This window comes from Coenobita brevimanus, chromosome 60, assembly GCF_032717465.1.
Source record: "Coenobita brevimanus isolate Jiangsu-jjx chromosome 60, ASM3271746v2, whole genome shotgun sequence".
In the NCBI taxonomy this organism is placed as follows: domain Eukaryota; kingdom Metazoa; phylum Arthropoda; class Malacostraca; order Decapoda; family Coenobitidae; genus Coenobita; species Coenobita brevimanus.
Window position 1 is genome coordinate 28,008,762 of NC_137013.1, and position 19,608 is coordinate 28,028,369.

Below are 19,608 nucleotides of genomic sequence, written 5' to 3' on the forward strand. Positions count from 1 at the left end.
TTCAAATCCTTAAACTGTTCCCTGCCCCAGGCGGGATTCGATTCTGGGTCCATTAGGACTACAGGCCGCCTCTCTACCGATTCAGCCACCGCCTCCCCTTAAACACAGCAAAACTGACATCAGACAGACAAATCATAACAAAAAAGAAGATGAATACAAAGGAAGACATTCCAGGGAAAATTTTTAAACAAATCAAAAACACCAACATAACACAGAAGAGGGTAAGGAGAATGACAATAAACACACAAAAACAAACAAACAAACAAACCCCAAAAAGAGGCGGTAGAAAACTGATATAAACAACTAAAACAATATACACAAAGGAGTTACAGGAAAAGTGAACACGAAGACAAAATTAAAGAAAAGAAGACAGAAGAAAACAAAAGAAGAATGGGAACGAAGAAAAATAAAAACAACAAGACAAAACACTGACGTAACAAGGACGTAGAAATGATAAGGAAAACAAACACAAACAAGAAGGAAGACAAAAGACGTCAATGGAGAGAAAAAAATCAAGAAAAATAACTCAGCACTGAGGATGAGAATATGCTGACCCCTCATGACCTGACCTAACCTCTGTAACGCTTGCATCGTCTTCCGCAAACACCTCAGCAAAACGGAAGTGTGTGTTACGCCATCAGCATCACAGTCAGCACCACCAGTACTGCCCACATCACCACCACAATCTTAAGACTGATTACAGTCACCATCACTATCACCACCATCATCAATATCATCACCACCACCACTACCATCACCACCACCACCATAATCATTACTATCATCACAATCATCACCATTATAAACTCATCACTATTATCAAAACCACCACCACCACCACCACCATCATCATCATCATCACCATCATCTCAACCCTCTGTGCAAATAATACATGGTGTGGAAGGACTCAGTACACAATAACAACACAATAGGGAAACACGCATATCTACCAACCAACTACCCGGCAATGGAGTCAATCATTCATTCATTCATTCAGTATTCACGCATTCCAATCTCCACGCTCCATCTCCCAGGCAAAACGTCTCTCTCTCTCTCTCTCTCTCTCTCTCTCACACACACACACACACACACACACACACACAAAGGAAAAATTCGCTTTCCCTTGACTGCCGAGTTATTAATCTGTCGCCCCGAATATTTTTTTTTTCTCACCAATTAACTCTCTGCAAGTCTTTCTGTGCCTCTCTCTCTCTCTCTCTCTCTCTCTCTCTCTCTCTGTAGGAGGGTGGGGTGGGGAGTACTCTTGCGTCTGGATCAATAACCTCACCACACTGCTACTCCAACCCCCCCCACCCACCCCCCTACCCCACCCCATCTCTCCTCCATTCCACATCTCATCTCATCGCGCACATCTCCGTCTACATTCACTCCTCACCTCACTTCACCTGTCTTTCATATCACTCCTATTCTTGCCTGTCACCTCACTCTTATCCTCACATCACATCACATTCTTTCATTTCACATCCTCTCATCCTCACCCTCGCCTCATTTCTACACCTATCTCCTTCACCTTCATCATCGCCTTCATCTTAGTCACTCATCTCACCCTCACCTCACCTGATATCTCATTTCAGATCTTGAAACCTCTGTCTTGCCTTCATACATCTCATTCTAACTTCTCTTTCACTTCAGTGTTTCATCTCACTCCGGCCCTCATTTACTTTCACCGTCATGCTTCCCTTCACCTCAACTCACAGGTTAGGTGGCGTATTGGTCAGAATACAAGGCTGAGAGACACCTGTAACGGACTCTCCACAGCCACGTAGAAAACGGCTTTCACTGTCGTTCAGTCCCACTCTCACTTCACTTGTCGCCTCATCTCACTGCCCCACAGCTTGCGTATCGTTACCACTTCAGCTCTTCTCACTTCATTCTCATATACCGTATATACAATATATATATATATATATATATATATATATATATATATATATATATATATATATATATATATATCATCATCATCAGCCATTACAAGTCCACTGCTCAACAAAGGACTCCCCCAACCTTCTCCACGAATTCCTTGACTGAGCCAATCTTTGCCACGTTTTCCCTGCAAATTTCTCTATTTCATCCCTCCACCTACTGTCTGGCCTTTTTCTGCTACGCTTACAGTCTCTTGGTGTCCAGTCAGTCAACCTCTTGCTCTATCGATTATCCCTTATTCTCGCTACATGGCTTGCCCACCTCCATTTCTGTTCTTTTATAACTTCTATAATATCTTTGACTTTAGTCTGCTCTCTCACCCAAGTTGATCTTTTCCTGTCTCTTAAAGATATTCCCAACATTGACCTCTCCATTGCTCTCTGAGAACGAATTAATTTATTTTCCATCGATTTTGTCAGTTTCCAGGTCTCACAACCATACGTCATAGCTGGAATTATACATTCGTTATATATTTTTCGTTTCATACAAACTGGCAAGATGCTTTTCATAATGTCTCCATGTTTACCGAACGCTTTCCATCCAATTGTAATGCGTCTTTTTATTTCGCTATCATTATCTTTCGTTAATTTTATTATTTGTCCCAGGTAATTGTACTCCTCGACTTCTTCAAGAATTTCTCCACTTATTCTTATGACGCTCTTTGGTGTTTGAGGATTAAACATTACTTTAGTTTTACTCAGGTTCATCTTTAGCCCTACCTTGAGACTTTCTCTGTTCAGGTCATTTAACATTTCTTGCAATGCCTCCGCTGTTTCTGAGATTAGGACAATGTCATCTGGAATCTTAAATGGTTTAGCTTTTCTCCATCAATGTTCACTCCTTTGTTTTCCCAGTCTATATTTCTGAAAATACTTTCTATGCATGCTGTAAATAATTATCGTGAAATTGTAGGCTATCTCCCTGACGCACGCCCTTCTCAATCTTAATTTTTTCTGAGTCCTTATGTAATTTAACTGTAGTAGTTCCCTCTTTATATATGTTTTCGAGCAGTTTTACAATATTCTCATTCACTCCTTGTTCTCGCAATGAATTTATAATTGCTATGTGCTCCACTGGGTCGAAAGCCTTTTCGTAATCAACAAAGCCTAAGCACAGTGGTTTATTATATTCTGTAGTTTTCTCAATTGGCTGATTCATTGTATGTAGATGATCAATAGTCGAGTACCCGCTTCGGAATCCTGCCTGTTCACGAGGTTGGTTTTCCTCCAGATTTGTAGTTATTCTGTTTGTAAGGACTTTAGTGAAGAGTTTGTAAATGACTGATAGCAAGCTAATGGGTCGATAGTTACTAAGGTCTTTTGAGTCACCTTTTTTGTAAAGTAAAATACCTATTGCATTACACCATGTTTTGGGAATTTTCTTCTGTTTTATACATTGGGTAAAAAAGTGAGCAAGCCTATTTTGTACTTCTACTCCTGCATCCAACAGTAAATCTGCTACTATTCCATCTTCTCCCGGAGCCTTCCCTCTTTTCATATATTTGAGAGAAATATTTACTTCGTCTGGTGTTATCTCAGGTATTTCACTTGTGTCAACTGAAAAGTTAACTACTGGTACTACTGTCTTTGATGCATACAGTTCTTTGTAAAATTTTTCCTCTCTCTTCACCATCTTATCTCTGCATTTAATGGCTTCACCGTTTTTGTCTTTTAGTGATGTCATTTGTTGCTTTCCAAGTGCCATTTTACTTCGGACTTGTTTCAGACTTTTTCCTTTTTTGATGGTTTCTTTGATTTGATCCATGTTTCTCTTTCTCTTTTCCTCTCTTTGTCTTTTAGTGATAAGCTTATTTAATTCCGCTCGTTCTATTTATTCTTTCTTTGTTTTTACTTTCATTACCTTTCTTTTTTTCATAAGCTCAAGTGTCTGTTCTGAATACTTCTTGGCTTTGGTTGTATTAGGTTTTCCTACTACCTCCGGTGATTTTTTTTTAGCACTTTTGTTAGTCTGTCATTCAGCTCATCAATGTCACATTCAGCATTACTGAGAGCCTGAAATCTGTTCCTTATTTCCAACTGAAAGGCTGCTTTGTTTTCGCTGACTTTTATTGGGCATATCTTTTTATCTTTAATCATCTTCTTTCTTTCACTTTTGAAATTGAATCTTGCTGTGCAACCCACCATTCTATGGTGGGTTACTTTCTTAATAACTGTGACATTTGTGATCGTGTTATTCTTATCTGCTATAATGAAGTCGAATTCATTCTCTGTTTCTTCATTTGGGCTTCTCCAGGTTCACTTTCTCCCTGTTCTTTTGTGAAAAAAGGTGTTCATTATTCTCATGTTAAACATTTCTGCAAAGTTTACCGGCATTTCTCCTCTTTCGTTCCTTTCTCCCACTCTAAATTTTCCCATACATGCTTCTCCATTTTTTGATTCTCCAACTTTTGCATTCAAGTCTCTCATGAGTATAGTATAGGTGGTCTTTTCCTCTCCTATAATGTGGGAGATGTCATCATAGAATGTTTCAACTTCTTCATCTGAGCTCTGAGAAGTTGGTGCATATACTTGTATTACTTTCAGGGTATATTTTTTGCACAGGCTAATTACAACCACTGCTGCTCTGTCACATACACTGCTGAATTTAACAATGTTGTCTGCAAGATTTCTGTTAATTAGAAATCCTACACCACTAACTCTTTCATTTTCCCTTCCTCTGTAGTAAAATAGGTGGCCACTGTCATTGAGCTGAATTAATTTTTCTTCTTTTCTGTGGGTCTCACTCAAACCTACAATATCCCAACTAATGTTTTCCAGTTCAGCCATTAAGTTATCAAGTTTGTAATCTTCAGCGAGGCTTCTTACACAGTATGCATAGATCTTCATGGATTTAAGAGTGTTTAATATCCCAGTCTCTATCTTGTCAACACAGTGCCTATATACTCACTTTCGGTGGCACACTGCCCGTAAGCACAGGAGGCAGTGTGGTTGGACCTTTAGTAGACGATGATCCAACAGGAACGCCCGTCAAATACTTGGCAATATAACTCATGTTTGGTTGGGAGGATTGTGGCAAATAATCTCACCTCCCTGCCACATAGTTTCTGGTGAGATGTAATTTTTTGTGCCACCTTATTCGTTATATTCGGTGGAGCCCTATATATCTATAGGGGGTCCCATGGTCCACGCCGTCTAAGACGGTACCTTGTATATCTACAAGGCCTTCCCCTATCGACCACCTGGGATACTATAAAGAGAGAGAGAGAGAGAGAGAGAGAGAGAGAGAGAGAGAGAGAGAGAGAGAGAGAGAGAGATGTATATGTATATATGTGCATTTATACAGAGAGAGAGACAGACAGACAGATAGAAAGACAGACACACAGATATAGATATATACATTAATCTTCCAGGACAGAGAGAAAGAGAGAGAAACCATTACCTGGGAGAACAAACTGAGCTGGAGTACCGGGCACGGTGGGGTGTGAGGTACTAACATGAAAGAAGCTACTGGTATTACTGTTACTACCTGAGATAAACTACATGAAGGAAATAAAGAAATTTAAGAAAAGAAAACGTACTTACCGGTAGGTAAATGTCACTAGCATACCTAAGACCAACTACCGAGAAGATACAGAGATAACACGATGGCTCAAAAATGATGGCTCTCATTTGTACTCCTTTGTACTTAAGACAATGTACTGAGCTACAATAACAGACCGAGATCTACACCCTGGCAGAAGTACCGAGGATGAACAAGGGAACAAGTACAAGTGCGTACCTGCCAACAATGAACACCTGGAGTGGAGAAAGCACGCAGTTACCGTAAATACCAATACCTACATCAAAGCGCCGAAGGCTATAGACAGACTGACACATGAGGAAGTGAAGGAACGTTGTGGTGTGGATGTGGATGTGACAGGTAGCGTTAGGAGAAACACACTGAGGTGCTTTGGCCATGTGGAGACGATGGAGAGTGAGAGACTGACGAGGAGAGCATATGTGGGTGAGGTGGGGGGGGAGAGTGGGAGGGGGAGGGAGGCCAAGGATGAGATGGAGGGATGGAGCGGAGAGGTATATGAGAGAGGGGGGTGTGAATTGGCAGAAGGGCAGTGAAATGGCGGGGGAGAGGGTGACGTGGAGGCGATTTGTTTGTGGCCACTCTTTACGGGATTAAGGCGTGTGGCAATAGACAGATAGACAGATACCGAAGGATATACAAGTGCCACATCTATCAAGGTACAGAAAAAAGTCAATGCCATTCTACTCCCTCTCAGGTGTTGGGTCCCGAGGCTAAGGTGTTACAGTTGCGTATATCAGAGGGTAGATGACCAGGATACTTCCCTTGGTGGCATTATAGGATTAAAAAAGGAAGGAAAAGAAAAGACACTCCACCTGGGGCGCACTAACCACTATACCGAGATAAATATAGAGTCAGAATTAATAAAGTCTGGGGACAACATTACCAGTAAACCTATGGGAATAATACTAAGAGACACCGAAGCGAAAGTAACTTCAGTACGACGGCGTTATTCTGTTGTTACTGCCACCAGACGATTTTATTCAGGTTAAAAGACACACACACACACACACACACACACACAGACACACACACACACACACACACACACACACACACACACACACACACACACTGCCATAAGGTGGCCTAGTTGTGGCGCAGTGGCGGTACTGTAGACACCAAGGGCCGATAAGTGGGCCAAGGTCGTGTAGGGGGAGACACAGAATGACGCAAGCGTACACACATACCAGGTACCTACACACCTCTGAACGTACACACACACACACACACACACACACACACACCTTTATATGAACATACCTTCATACACATATACATCCTCGTGCGCACATAATTATGAATACGCACATCTTCATACACACACATACTGTAGACACACCAAATGTCTATACACAGCTAGGCTTAGGTACACACAAACCCACACACTTTGAGTCACACATACACCCACACACATGTATACGTACTGTACACTCACACAGCTAGGTGCAGCATAAATGGACATACACGGGCATGAGTACAATCTTTATACTGAGTTATTCATATACCAAGTATATATAAAGGCACACATCTGTATACCTACATACCTGCTACATACACAGTGTGACCTTCATACCACATAGGCTACACATTGTCAGATACACTTACACGCCTACAGCTTACCTCAACTCACTTTCATAGACTTCCATACACACACACACACACACACACACACACACACACACACACACACACAGTACGTATACCGATGCCTACACATACGAGTGTAACCTCACACAACCAGTCATACTAGTTATCTCTCTCCCTCTCTCTCTCTCTCTCTCTCTCACACACACACACACACACACACACACACACACACACACACACACACACATTAATGCATCAATATTAGCTGGCCTTGCGTGGGCCTGAACGCGAACCGCCGAAAACGTGACGTTTCGTAACTGTGTGTGTGTGTGTGTGTGTGTGTGTGTGTGTGTGTGTGTGTGTGTGTGTGTGTGTGTGTGTGTGTGTGTGTGTGTGTGTGTGTGTGTGTGTGTGTGTGTGTGTGTCACTGCAATAATAATAATAATAATAATAATAAATATTTATATTTACACATAATATATTAATTCTGGATCGGATCCTTTACAGGCTGACAAATTCGCAGAGAGAGAGAGAGAGAGAGAGAGAGAGCTAAATCGGTTCACTTCACACTGATTAATGAACCGTCAGGATTCCAGGGACCTGAATTACCGGTATGTGTGAGTAACTGCGTGGCCCATTCACACGCCATGATGCTGAGTTCTGTAATTTTCATACTTTTTCTTTCGCTGTCGATGATGATGATGATGATGATGATGCTGGTGGTGGTGGTGGTGGTGGTGGTGGTGGTGGTGCTGATGATGAAGATGATGGTGGTGGTGGTGGTGGTGGTGGTGGTGGTGGTGATGATGATTTTTGTTTTCTTCCTATGCTGTCAAATTCCGGAAAGCTATCACGTGACGTCACTGTCCTGCGGGCTATTTCGGAAGTAAAGTGATTCTCTCTCTCTGACCTACATTTCTGACCAAACTTGGCCTAGTAACACTCACCTCTCTCTCTCTCTCTCTCTCTCTCTCTCTCTCTCTCTCTCTCTCTCAATCCTTACACACTGCCTCTGCTTCCTGACCCATGACGCAACACACATGGCGTCAGTCCTTGATGCATGTTGGTACGTACGCATTTTAATTCTATTACAAAACAACAAAACTACAGGAAGCTATGGATTCAAGTCTGCTGCCTATGGAGTGTTTGTTATAACCTTACTTCCCAAGCCCCTTTTAGCCCAGTCAATGGCCGGGAGTACTCAGATGGGTGGCTCGATTTCACTGCACTCTTCGGACTCTGCCTTGGCTCAGACTTCCGTCCTTCTCAGCTTACTTCTTGTAGGTCAATGGCAGAACAAGACAATCCTACGGCTGTACACAGTCCTCATAGTCCCGTAGTTTTCGTGACAAACATCATATATTGATGCTAATGTAAACTAACAACGCAGCATTCATGATGGAGAAGTAGCAGTTTCAGACCATGTTTGAGGTGTTGTTAAGCAACCATGGTCTGTCTGGTTAAGCAGATCCATGAACCGCAGCAAGCAACCGCCCCTTCAGGGCCGACCCATGCGATGAATCGATGTTCCCTTGCGCTGGACAACGCCTCGCCACAACATGGGGCAAGGAAATGTGTAGAGGCTTGGTTCCTGGATGGACGCCACATTTGTCTCCACCCATTTAACAGGGGCATCATAGCAGGCTCCACGTCACCCCGATATCTGGTTATAAGGTTATCACGCAGCGTTATAAATGGTTTCCTGGGTTACAGGAAACCACTACACTTGTCACTGTGGAGTCATCTAACGTGGACAGAGTGGTAACGAGTGACAGAGTGGAGGGCAGGTACAGAAAGACAATGATAAACTTGAAGGATGGCATAGGCAGCACTACACCATGCTAGTGTAAAAAGAGTATACTGACAAAGACGATTCACTGTTCAGGAGTGTCAGTGGCCCAGTTCCGTCAGGTGAAAACAGGGCGTCTAAACAATTCCCTTCTAAGGTTCATAATTAAGGTGGTACAGGAGTTTTCGTAGCACCTTTTCCCTTGCGATTTATTTCTCACATTACACCATGCCAATCTCACGTGTGCTATACCTTTATCATATTAATATTGACACTGCATCAATACCATACAAGAGGACAGGAAGATGGAATGCGCAGAATAAATCGCTGTGGAGAATGTATTACATCACCCAAATCATCACTGCCGGGACTTCCTACAACGTTATGCAAGACAGGCTATGAATGGCAACACCGCCCCTCAACCACAAAAAAAGTCAACATCACCCTACCACAAGAGACCAACGTGTTCCCTCAATGCTGCTCCTTAACCAACCACCAAGCCTTCCTTCACGCGTCGCCCATGCATCACCTGGCTTTGTGTTGATGTACTTGTGATGGGTTGATTGGCAATGTGTATGATATGGAAAGAATAGTGACCTCTGGCATCCCAACTCCCCGTAGGCCTAACGAAGCCACAGTCGACGATCTCTCTCTCTCTCTCTCTACCGGTATATATATCATACGCCGCCAGTTATATTTCGGGATATCAATCAATCAATCAATCACTCTCTCTCCATACAAAAAGAGTACGGTACTTAAAATAGAACGGCTATACAACTGAAACATAATCAGAGGCGGAAGGAAACCTGATTCGATTACTAACCGCACATGGAGTACGAATGAAGGAGTGGCAGGAAACTGAGAAGGGATGGTGAAGACAAAACAGACGATGAATACTTGGAAGAGACGAAAACAGCGAAAAAATAAAAGCTGAGACGGAAAGGAAAAGCAGGAAGGGGTGGAGGAACAAAAGATATGGAGGGAAAAGATGGGAAAGGATAATAAAACAGGATTAATGGAAGCGGGGAAGGGGTGAAGAGAGATGAGAGGAGGAGGAGGAGGAGGAGGAGGAGGAGGAGGAAGTCAAGTATGATAGAGTAGCCTTCTCCCTCCCTTCCCTCCACACCTCTAGGCCTATCAGTTCCAAGGCCGTAGTTTTGACCTTCTCTCTACTTATTTTTCTTCGTGTCTGTTGCATTGTCACTACTTTAGGACTATTCTTCTCCCTCTATAGGCCTACTCTGCGTAAAATCCAGTATCATACCAATAACGGTGACATAACAGAATCGTCGATGAAAAGTTAGCTTACACGGTAATACATATGTTTTTATTATTATTATTATTATTATTTTCTGGCAGTTCACAAGGAAGTAAGACAGTGCGACTCTACATCCTTCCCATAATACTTAAGAAGCATCACATTCCATGCTAATGTCCATCTCCTTTTACAGCTGTGTTGAAGAAGCTCACACTGTCGCATACGGTAGTTGAAGTGAAGCTAGAATACTTACAAATACCCCAATGCAGTATAAGCAAGCCTGGTGTATTGAATGGGTTAATGAAGGCCTCGAAAAGCCTAGTAATAAAGCATATACAGATGGCACAAACATTACATTGTACGTCATAGTAGTGAAGTGGTTTAACGAAGACTCGATGAAGCATAACGAAGTTGGCAAAAATAAGTCAAAGGTATGTCATCGTTGTGAAATGGTTGGACGAAGCAGTGACGCGATTAAAAAAAAAAAAAAAAAAAAACTCTACATACCACACACCTCCACATGTCACCACTTCGGCGCCAGCACCCACCGTCCATAATGACCACATGCCACGGTTGTCTCACACAGGATTGGTGTATTGGTACTAGCGGGGGTATTTTACATGTCGGCGGGTCTTCTGCCAGATCACTCGAGTCTGCTTTATAAAATCCAAATCCTTAAACTGTTCCCTGCCCCAGCCGAGATTCGAACCTGGGTCCATCAAAACTGTAGGCCACGTGTGAATGTTGCGCTTTAAATTAATGTAAAAGATGATACATTCCTGGAACGACATATGTCAATGTCAATCGATACAAGACAACTGACCGAAACATTTAGATATAATACGTTCACTTCCAAGCATCACACTCACATAATGGCGCTGTCCACTCCACATCTGTCAAGTAGTTTTATGTTTTATACTTATATTTTCATAGATTAACACACGAGGATGTGCCGTGGAAATCACGTTACGCAGTAGCATTGTCTCTTTCTGCCACTGAGCTACGTGAAATAGCTACGCTGCAAAAAGACAAAAATCTGGGCCAAGGTAATATGAATGAAGTACAGTAAGAATGAACTGAGTGGGAACATGTCTACCGTATTATTTTAAAAGACGTATATCCATGAGCAAAAGTTTCGCCGACAAGTGTCTGCTGGCTATGACAATATACAGTATCATAATATGTTTCACAGTGCCATCATACAGATATATTATACGAAGTATCTGTGTGATGGCACTTTGAAACACACTTTTTATGAGTATTGGATGGAAGGATACTCTGCCGTCTGGGGAGGAATGAGAAACATGGAAGGTAGGGAATAATGATGGCAGAGAACTCGGCGAAATTTAGCTCGTAGCTGTAGGTACACTGAGTAAAACATGAATAAATAAATAAAAAGAAAAAGCATTGGTGTACACTTCGTGCTAAGCAATCTGACACTACAGATGTACTGATAGCATACGTACATTCAGATGATAACAGAGCTAAATTATATACCCAGGAACACCAGGAGCTATGCTATAAATCGCAATACTTTTTCTTTTAATCCAGTGTGGCTACTCTATATGTCCTTCTACTCAAAGGATTTTATTTATAATTTTTATTTATAACTCAAACCCACAGCAGGCAGAAGAGCGTGCGGTCTGCCACCATCATCACTGAATATAACAGCGTCAGTACAGTCTCATTTGCCAGTAAATGTCCACGAGAACTAATAAGGTTCCGCCAAGATATTATTAACAAGAACCAAGTAACGTTAAGAATAAGCACCCCTTCATTACCAGGGCGTTTTCTGTATTTTGGTCAATAATTACCGGACGATTTTACTCAGCTGAACCACTTCAATCGCTGACGTAATTTAAAGGCTACTGGTGCTACTTCCACACGATTTCCCAAGGACTGACGTTTTGTGAAGATGGGGTTAATAACGGCTATGAATAATTACTCCAGTTCGACAAGTACTCGTATATAGCCTACCAAGCAAGAGACGGTAGCTAGGATAACACACACACACACACACACACACACACACACACACACACACACACACACACACACACACACATACACTTTACATCAGTAATATATAAAAAAATATTAAGGTGTTCCGTAATGTGGAGAATAAATCCCTAAGGAGGATGTGTCACGAAATCAAGAGGAGATGGATGTCTAACAGGCAAAATAAATCGCTGAGGGATAGATGTTTGGAAGTTTCACTGAGAACACAACCCTCAGCTCTCACCACTCTTGCCAAGTAGCCTAATCACGGTGAAGGTATATTTACTTCCTGCCTCTCACCACATCCACAGCTACATCCAAAAATCACTATCACTTCTTAGTACCAAACACAAATCATTAGTATCTGACTGTAAAAGGTTTATAAGACGTCAGAAATAAACTCAACATCAGGTCGTCTTTCTATTTTAACTATCGTCAGGCAAATTTCATGTCAGAAAAGACGTCCTCGACCTAAATGTGTTAAAACCAAGTCAGGTAACCCCTTCACCTCGACGTCTTTTTAACTGTCTAGTACCATACGATTTTAGGCATAACGACTGAAGAATTTTTTTTCTATTTTTCTTTCTTTCTTTTTTTTTCTCGAAGTGCACATTAAAGTGTTTACGTTACGGTGGATCATTTACAGTTCTGTTTGTTAGCCTATGGAGGCGCCATCATCAGTGTCGGCCTTGTGTCCTACGCCAGCACATCCTCCCGAACTCAGCATAACATCCCGTCCCCATCATCAGCCCCAGTCAGCAGGAGTACAGTACGCTCAGCAGGGATATGGTACAGTCAGCAGAGATACGGTAAAATTCGCACCAACTCACTGTCCTTGGTTCCCAACAAGGCTGACTCAGAGCTGCCTTCCGCCTTTAGGCCTACCGCACCTCCTAAACACCCACGAGAGGCCTTATGTCAACGTCTTATTTCTACTAGACGATTTTATTCACCTTGGCAGAGCACCGTAGTAGTAAAGGAGTTAAAGGCGGCCACATCTACCCCCTCCATTCCCAAGCCTCTCTCCTAAGCTGAATTAAATCGTTAGTAGATGGCAAGACAGTCGATAAAAATGCAACCCCCGTAGTGAAGAAGTAAACATTCAGACTACGGTGTGTGTGTGTGTGTGTGTGTGTGTGTGTGTGTGTGTGTGTGTGTGTGTGTGTGTGTGTGTGTGTTTTATCTGACAAGAATCGTTCGCCGTATATGTAAACTAAATAAGAATCTCTACTGCAGACCAGAAATTTAATCCTGCTTGTGATTTTTCTCTTTTCTTTTTTCTCCAGATCTTTTAAATGCAATCAATCAATCAATCAACTGTAAGAGGCCAATTGAGCTGAAGGAGTTACACAAGCTCACTTCGTCCCTTCAGCCTGATTACCTTTTTTTATATTGGTTTACAGCGGACGTTTTATTCAACTCGGAAGATCCCGTCGGGTTTAAGGAGTTAATTCGTGTTACCTCCATGACGATTTCATTCAACCCACGTGCTGAGTGATGCGGTCGGAAGCCAACTCTATTACCCCCCCCCTCTCTATATCCATCCATCTATCTATCTATCTATCTATCTATCTATCATCTATTATCTATCTCTCGTCGGGGAAAACTCTAGTATGCTGTTCCCCCTAAAGTCAGTCGGTGTCAGGTAAGGTCGCGTCCACGCTTGTGATGGAACAAGTGTTGGCAACATGTAAAATACACAGTAACGAACAAGCTGCAAACATGCTGGGAACAGAAGTGTCCAGATCATGTTGGCAACATCATGATGAAGTCTCCGTTGCCTCGTATGGACACACTTATACCATCACCTCTCCTGCCAGCAGGTTTGATGCTGCACTGAACATGCTTGCATACATCTGTCCAAATACTGCTGCATACGCGATTCCAAACATGTTGCCAGCTGCACTGTCAACACATGATTGAGCACACGTGTGGACGCGCCCTAAGGGTGAATAACAGGAGCCGCAGAGTTTATACTGACACCGTTTACCTTTTCACTGTCGGGACAACTGTTGTACTCTATTCCAGCCGTCTTCAATCGATACTGATCAAGTGAGCGAGTAGAGAAGCTGGGTATTAATCCCATCTCTTTCTCTCTCTCTCTCTCTCTCTCTCTCTCTCTCTCTCTCTCTCTCTCTCTCTCTCTCTCTCTCCGTACAATGTCGTATTTGCTTCACCGCCAGGTTATTTGCTTCAGTTTAGGCGAGATCCTTCCTTGTGAAGGGGTTAATACGATGACCAGTTACAGTATTATTAGAGGGAAAATTATTTAAGCCTTGACTCAGACAATACGGCCCAAACTACACTACCCACGTAAACCTCTTCAGTGGGATGGAATACGGTACAATTGAGTTTATTCTTACTGGTGGCAATCGATTATATTCAACGTAAGGGAGGACCTCTGGCAGTGAGGGTTAATGAAAACTATACTTAACCCCTCCAACTCAAAAACTGTCTCCAGGCCTGCATATACACTGGGAGATTCCTCGTGCACTGCGGAAACAGCTCAGTCTGCAGTATCACAATCTCCTGTACTGCCAAGCCCAAGCCCACACCAGCAGACTCAGCCGTCCTCGCAACACATAAGATACAGCAAGGTGAAATTTTTGTGAAGCGCTATTTCTGGGTCACCCTGTATAGTCACAGTCTGGAGATAGCGCGAATGTCAGCAAATACGTAATGGGAGTGAAGGCGCAACAGGATACGCAATGCAGGGTACACTGGTACGTTTCTGTCCGCTCCAGTGAAGTCAATTTTAGCGTCTGTCACTGATTCGGAGGCATTTATGAATATTTACGCCCTGAATCGGAGGTATTTACGATTATTTACGCCCTGAATCGGAGGTAGCCTATTTACGATTATTTACGCCCTGAATCGGAGGTATTTACAATTATTTACGCCCTGAATCGGAGGTATTTACGATTATTTACGTCCTGAACCGGAGATATATATTCACGATTTCATGGCCACTATCGATTTTGTCTATTTTTACACGTGCCGGTATGGTGGAGATCACAGCATAAACTGTAGTCATCAAGCGCTAGTACTGTCGATTCTGTCCATATTTTAGAAGTATGCAACAATCAGAGCATTGGTTGTAGTGTACACGTATCTGAGGTATTTACGACTATCCAGCGCCAATATCGATGGCCACCATCAATTTTGTCCATAGTTTATATATATATATATATATATATATATATATATATATATATATATATATATATATATATATATATATATATCCCGCAGATGTTCTAGGGCTATGCCTACAGTGAATTTTTGGCGTGTTGGGTACACAGCAATGTTCTAGCAAATTCTGCTTTGGCAACGCATCTCCGCACCCACCATCGCCCCACACCGTCCCACCCTTCCCTTCTAACTCACCCATTTCTCCCACACACTCCCCACTACTACTCTACACTCCCCATCCATTCCTCCCTCACACAACCCACCCATTTCTCCCCCACACTCCCCATTTCTTCTCCACTCCCCACCCATTACTTCCCCGCACTTCCCATCCATTACTTCCCCACACTCCCCACCCATTTCTTCCCCACACTTCCCACCCATCTCTCCCTCACTCACGACCTACTTCTCCCTTACAGTCCCCACCCATTTCTCCTTCCTATTCCCCGCCCATTTCTCCCCCACAAACCCCACCCGTTTCTCCCACACATTCCCCACCCCAATCCTCTCCGTCCAACCCACCCATTACTGGTACTCCCCCCACTCTCCCTATTAATTTCTCCCCACCATCCCAGGCCATTCCACCCACCCTACCCGTTCAACTCACTCATTCCTCTCCACTCCATGATATTCATTTTTTTTTTTTACCCTTAGTTTATCTTCCATCAGCGGGGCCAGGCTACCGTAATCCAGTACATTTACGAGTACCGCAGATGGCCAGACTTCTTCAAGAACCCTGATGGCATTAGACTTCATGGTAAGAAACAAAAATTTTACACCTCGCCACGTGTCAAGGTCATCTTTCGTCCCGTGTCGCTGCTATCACTGCACCACCAGGCAACTGTGCTCTCTATATATAGCCTAACCGTTCCGTACCCTACCTTACCTAACGCAGACTTCGCTTTCATCGGACGGAATCAGGCCACTCTTGCGGCTTAAATACCAAGGTTGGTTTTTTTTTTTTTTTTTTTTTTTTTACTGAAAACACTCAAATTCTTTTGATTTACATCATTTTTATTTAAATCAGATTTACATCATCTGAAGCAGTGACATACTCTCGCCAGTACAACTGTCAGCAGTAGCCTCATCCTCAAAGGTGGAACGAGTCTTCTCTTCCTATGGACTCGTACTGTACATTCAGAACTGAGGAATCGCCCTGGTACAGAAAAAGCTGCAAAACCTGTTCTCTCTCATTAAGTGTATGAATGTACGGTACATACAACTGCTGACTATGAAGACGAGAATGTTCAACAGTTTAAGTAAATCAGAACCTTTGTGTGTAGCTATTGTAACACTGCAAGACAATTTCAAGTGGATTTTGTTTTGTTAGTGTTCATTTAATTCATGTGGATTTTGAGAATTATTGCCAGTTACGAGGCTCTGCGTTTTTGTTGTGCAAACAACGAAATTAAACGATACAGTAATGGAATTTTCCTGCGTTAATCGCATCGGCTATAATGAAAATATGTTTGATTCTGTTTGTTGTCGCTACCATAACATTAAAGCTTGCTAAGTAAACCGTTGTGTTGTGTACCTACCAAATAACGTCGAACATTCAACACTTTTTTTTTATTAACGTTAACAATATTATTTCTTATATATGAAGAGCTGAACGACGAACATTAGAACGGCTGTGTGTGTGTAATTCACCGGGTCGGTCAGGATCACTTGATGGTCGTGATCGTCAGTTTTTACCCTCCTGGAAGGGAGCTGAGAGCTCATATAGTCCGATCTAAGGGCAAGGCTGTGTGTGTGTGTGTGTGTGTGTGTGTGTTTTATTACAAGCTATACTGAGAATCCACAAAAAACATGAGATCATTTAAATCAATGATTTTAATTTAAAAAAAAAATCATTCGATTTTAATAATGATTTAAAATCACAGATTGATATCAACCTGATTAAAATAAATCAAACAACCCAGTTAATAAATACTATGCAGTACTTTTATGAAATTTGATGAGCCTTAGTTATGAGGTACCGTAGGAATAAGTCTCTGGTTCAATTCCCTGAGCCTTAGTTATGAGGTAGTAATGAGTCTCTGGTTCAATTCCCTGAGCCTTAGTTATGAGGTAGTAATGAGTCTCTGGTTCAATTCCCTGAGCCTTAGTTATGAGGTAGTAATGAGTCTGGTTAAATTCACTGAGCCTTGGTTATGAGGGAGGAATAAGCGTCCCCGGTTAACCAGTCAAATCAACCTTCCAATCTGACTACACGTAGCCATCACCTGAGCTGACATGGGGTTGGATATCTCCGTCTGGTAAAACACACTGACTATGCAAACGTTCAGCCTGAGTTACAGTATACACTATAATTGTCACTGGATCCTATGAATCATTTCCAGCAGTCAAATCACGTGGTTTAGCTGGGGCAGAATTACAGAGTTGTACCGCCCATGAGAGGAACATCAACACTCTCAGGCTCCTCTACTTCGTCTCAGCTGAATGAAATCGTCTGGCGCCAACCTGAATATAGCAGGAGCTTTTAGAGTTACCGACCATGAGGAATAACTCTCACAACTCATTACCACTCCCTCCTGCCATCACGCCGCCCTCCCTCATGTTCTCACCTCCCAAACCCTCTCCATTCGATGACGTCATCCTCCACTTGCACCCCCTCTTCCATCTCTGCCAGGCCCCCTGTCATGGTCGGAGCAGCTCTAGTATTGTACTCCCTCACGCAAGACGATTTTATCCAGCTTAGAGGAAGTCATAGAAGCCTCAGTGTTATATCCCCCTCCCCTCATGCAACTCCAAGCCATCTTCCCTCACGAACCCCTCCACTATATCCCTTCACCTCCATCCCCTTCCGTAACACTCTAAATCATCTTCCTTCATGTCCTCCTCCACGTCATTCCTTCACTACCACCCCCTTCCTTACCACTCCAGGCAACCTTCCTTCACGTCATCCTTCCATCTTCTCTCCACTCCATCCAACCACTCCATAAGGCCCTCCTTCATGAATTCACTTATTCCTTCCATCTTCTCTCCACTCCATGACGCTCTCCTTCATGTACTCCTTTCATTTATCCTTCCATCTCATATCTACTTCATCCAATCATTCCTCCACCTTATCCGTCCACTTCAACCCCCCCTGCCTTCCCTCTCGTACCGCAGACGAGGACACAAGCGGCAACCGTATCTTCCCAATGTCTGGCGAATACAAGACGGAAAAAGTGAACCATTTGAAACACGCATTGGTACAGATAAGGTTTTCAATACATTTCGCCAGCTGTCAATTTTCTTCAGAGGGAACTGGGAAAATGGTAATTCAACTGACTGGACTAACGAATATGGTACCGTATACTCCTTGCTTCACCATTCACAATTTCACTTTTAAATATACCGGTATTCGTTTTACTCTAACTTGGCCAAGATATTCGTCCTCTTGTTGCTTATTTCACACAGCTCAGTGGCAGAAAAAAAAAAAAAAAATACAACACTGACTTTACATCCTCTCCACCGCATTTCTTCGTGACTAACATGATATTCCAGTGCAAATCTTTCGTCACCCGATAGAGCTAAACATTCAAAGTGGAGACAGGGCAATTTTAGGCCAAGTTAAAGTAAGAGAGGTATAGCTATGGTGATGATTATACACAGAACACCGATACAGCACTGTACAATACTGCCGCAACAGCTGAAGAGTATAATAACGGTAACATCAAGGGGGATAAGCTGTTCGATCATTTACCGAATCGGGTACGAAAATTAGTGATGAAAGGAACGTAATATTGCAATACCGCAGAATATTAATACATGGGGCGGATAAAATACTGTAATGTATCTAACTGTAATACAAATACACAAAATATATAGGAACCTTTAACTGCAAAACATATCTACTGAACTCAAAAGATACAAAATAAAGACATGCCGGTAACTGTAAAATTCAACTATACAACTTGACAGAGAGAGAGAGAGAGAGAGAGAGAGAGAGATAACTAAAATTCAACTATACAACTTGAGAGAGAGAGAGAGAGAGAGAGAGAGAGAGAGAGAGAGAGAGAGAGAGAGAGATTCAATCACAACCGTCTACTTTACCTTTTAACAGCTTGCGACTCCGGGGAATCCGCAGACTTAGTTGTAGAATATTACCATCGTTGCTTGATCCACAACATCCAACACAGATATGTCAACAATATGAAGACTGGCGAGTAAAAACACTTCACAATTTTTCAACCACACATATCTTGGCATATTAAGCGTTGCTACACTGAACACCATCCACTTTATCACTGTTAATCACTTTCACCGTTACTCTTATTCCTTTTCACTGTTACTTCTTGCACTTCCACTGTTA

At 42.5% G+C, this 19,608-nt stretch overlaps 1 protein-coding gene across 1 annotated transcript in view; it reads right to left on the reverse strand.

Moving 5' to 3' along the window:
• tim (timeless) overlaps positions 1-19,371 on the reverse strand; it is a 394,051-nt gene extending 374,680 nt beyond the window's left edge. Inside the window, exon 1 of the mRNA XM_080274845.1 lies at positions 19,350-19,371. The gene's annotated coding sequence lies outside the window, so the exon portion shown is untranslated. The remainder of the gene's footprint in view (positions 1-19,349) is intronic.
• Positions 19,372-19,608: the final 237 nt, after the last annotated feature.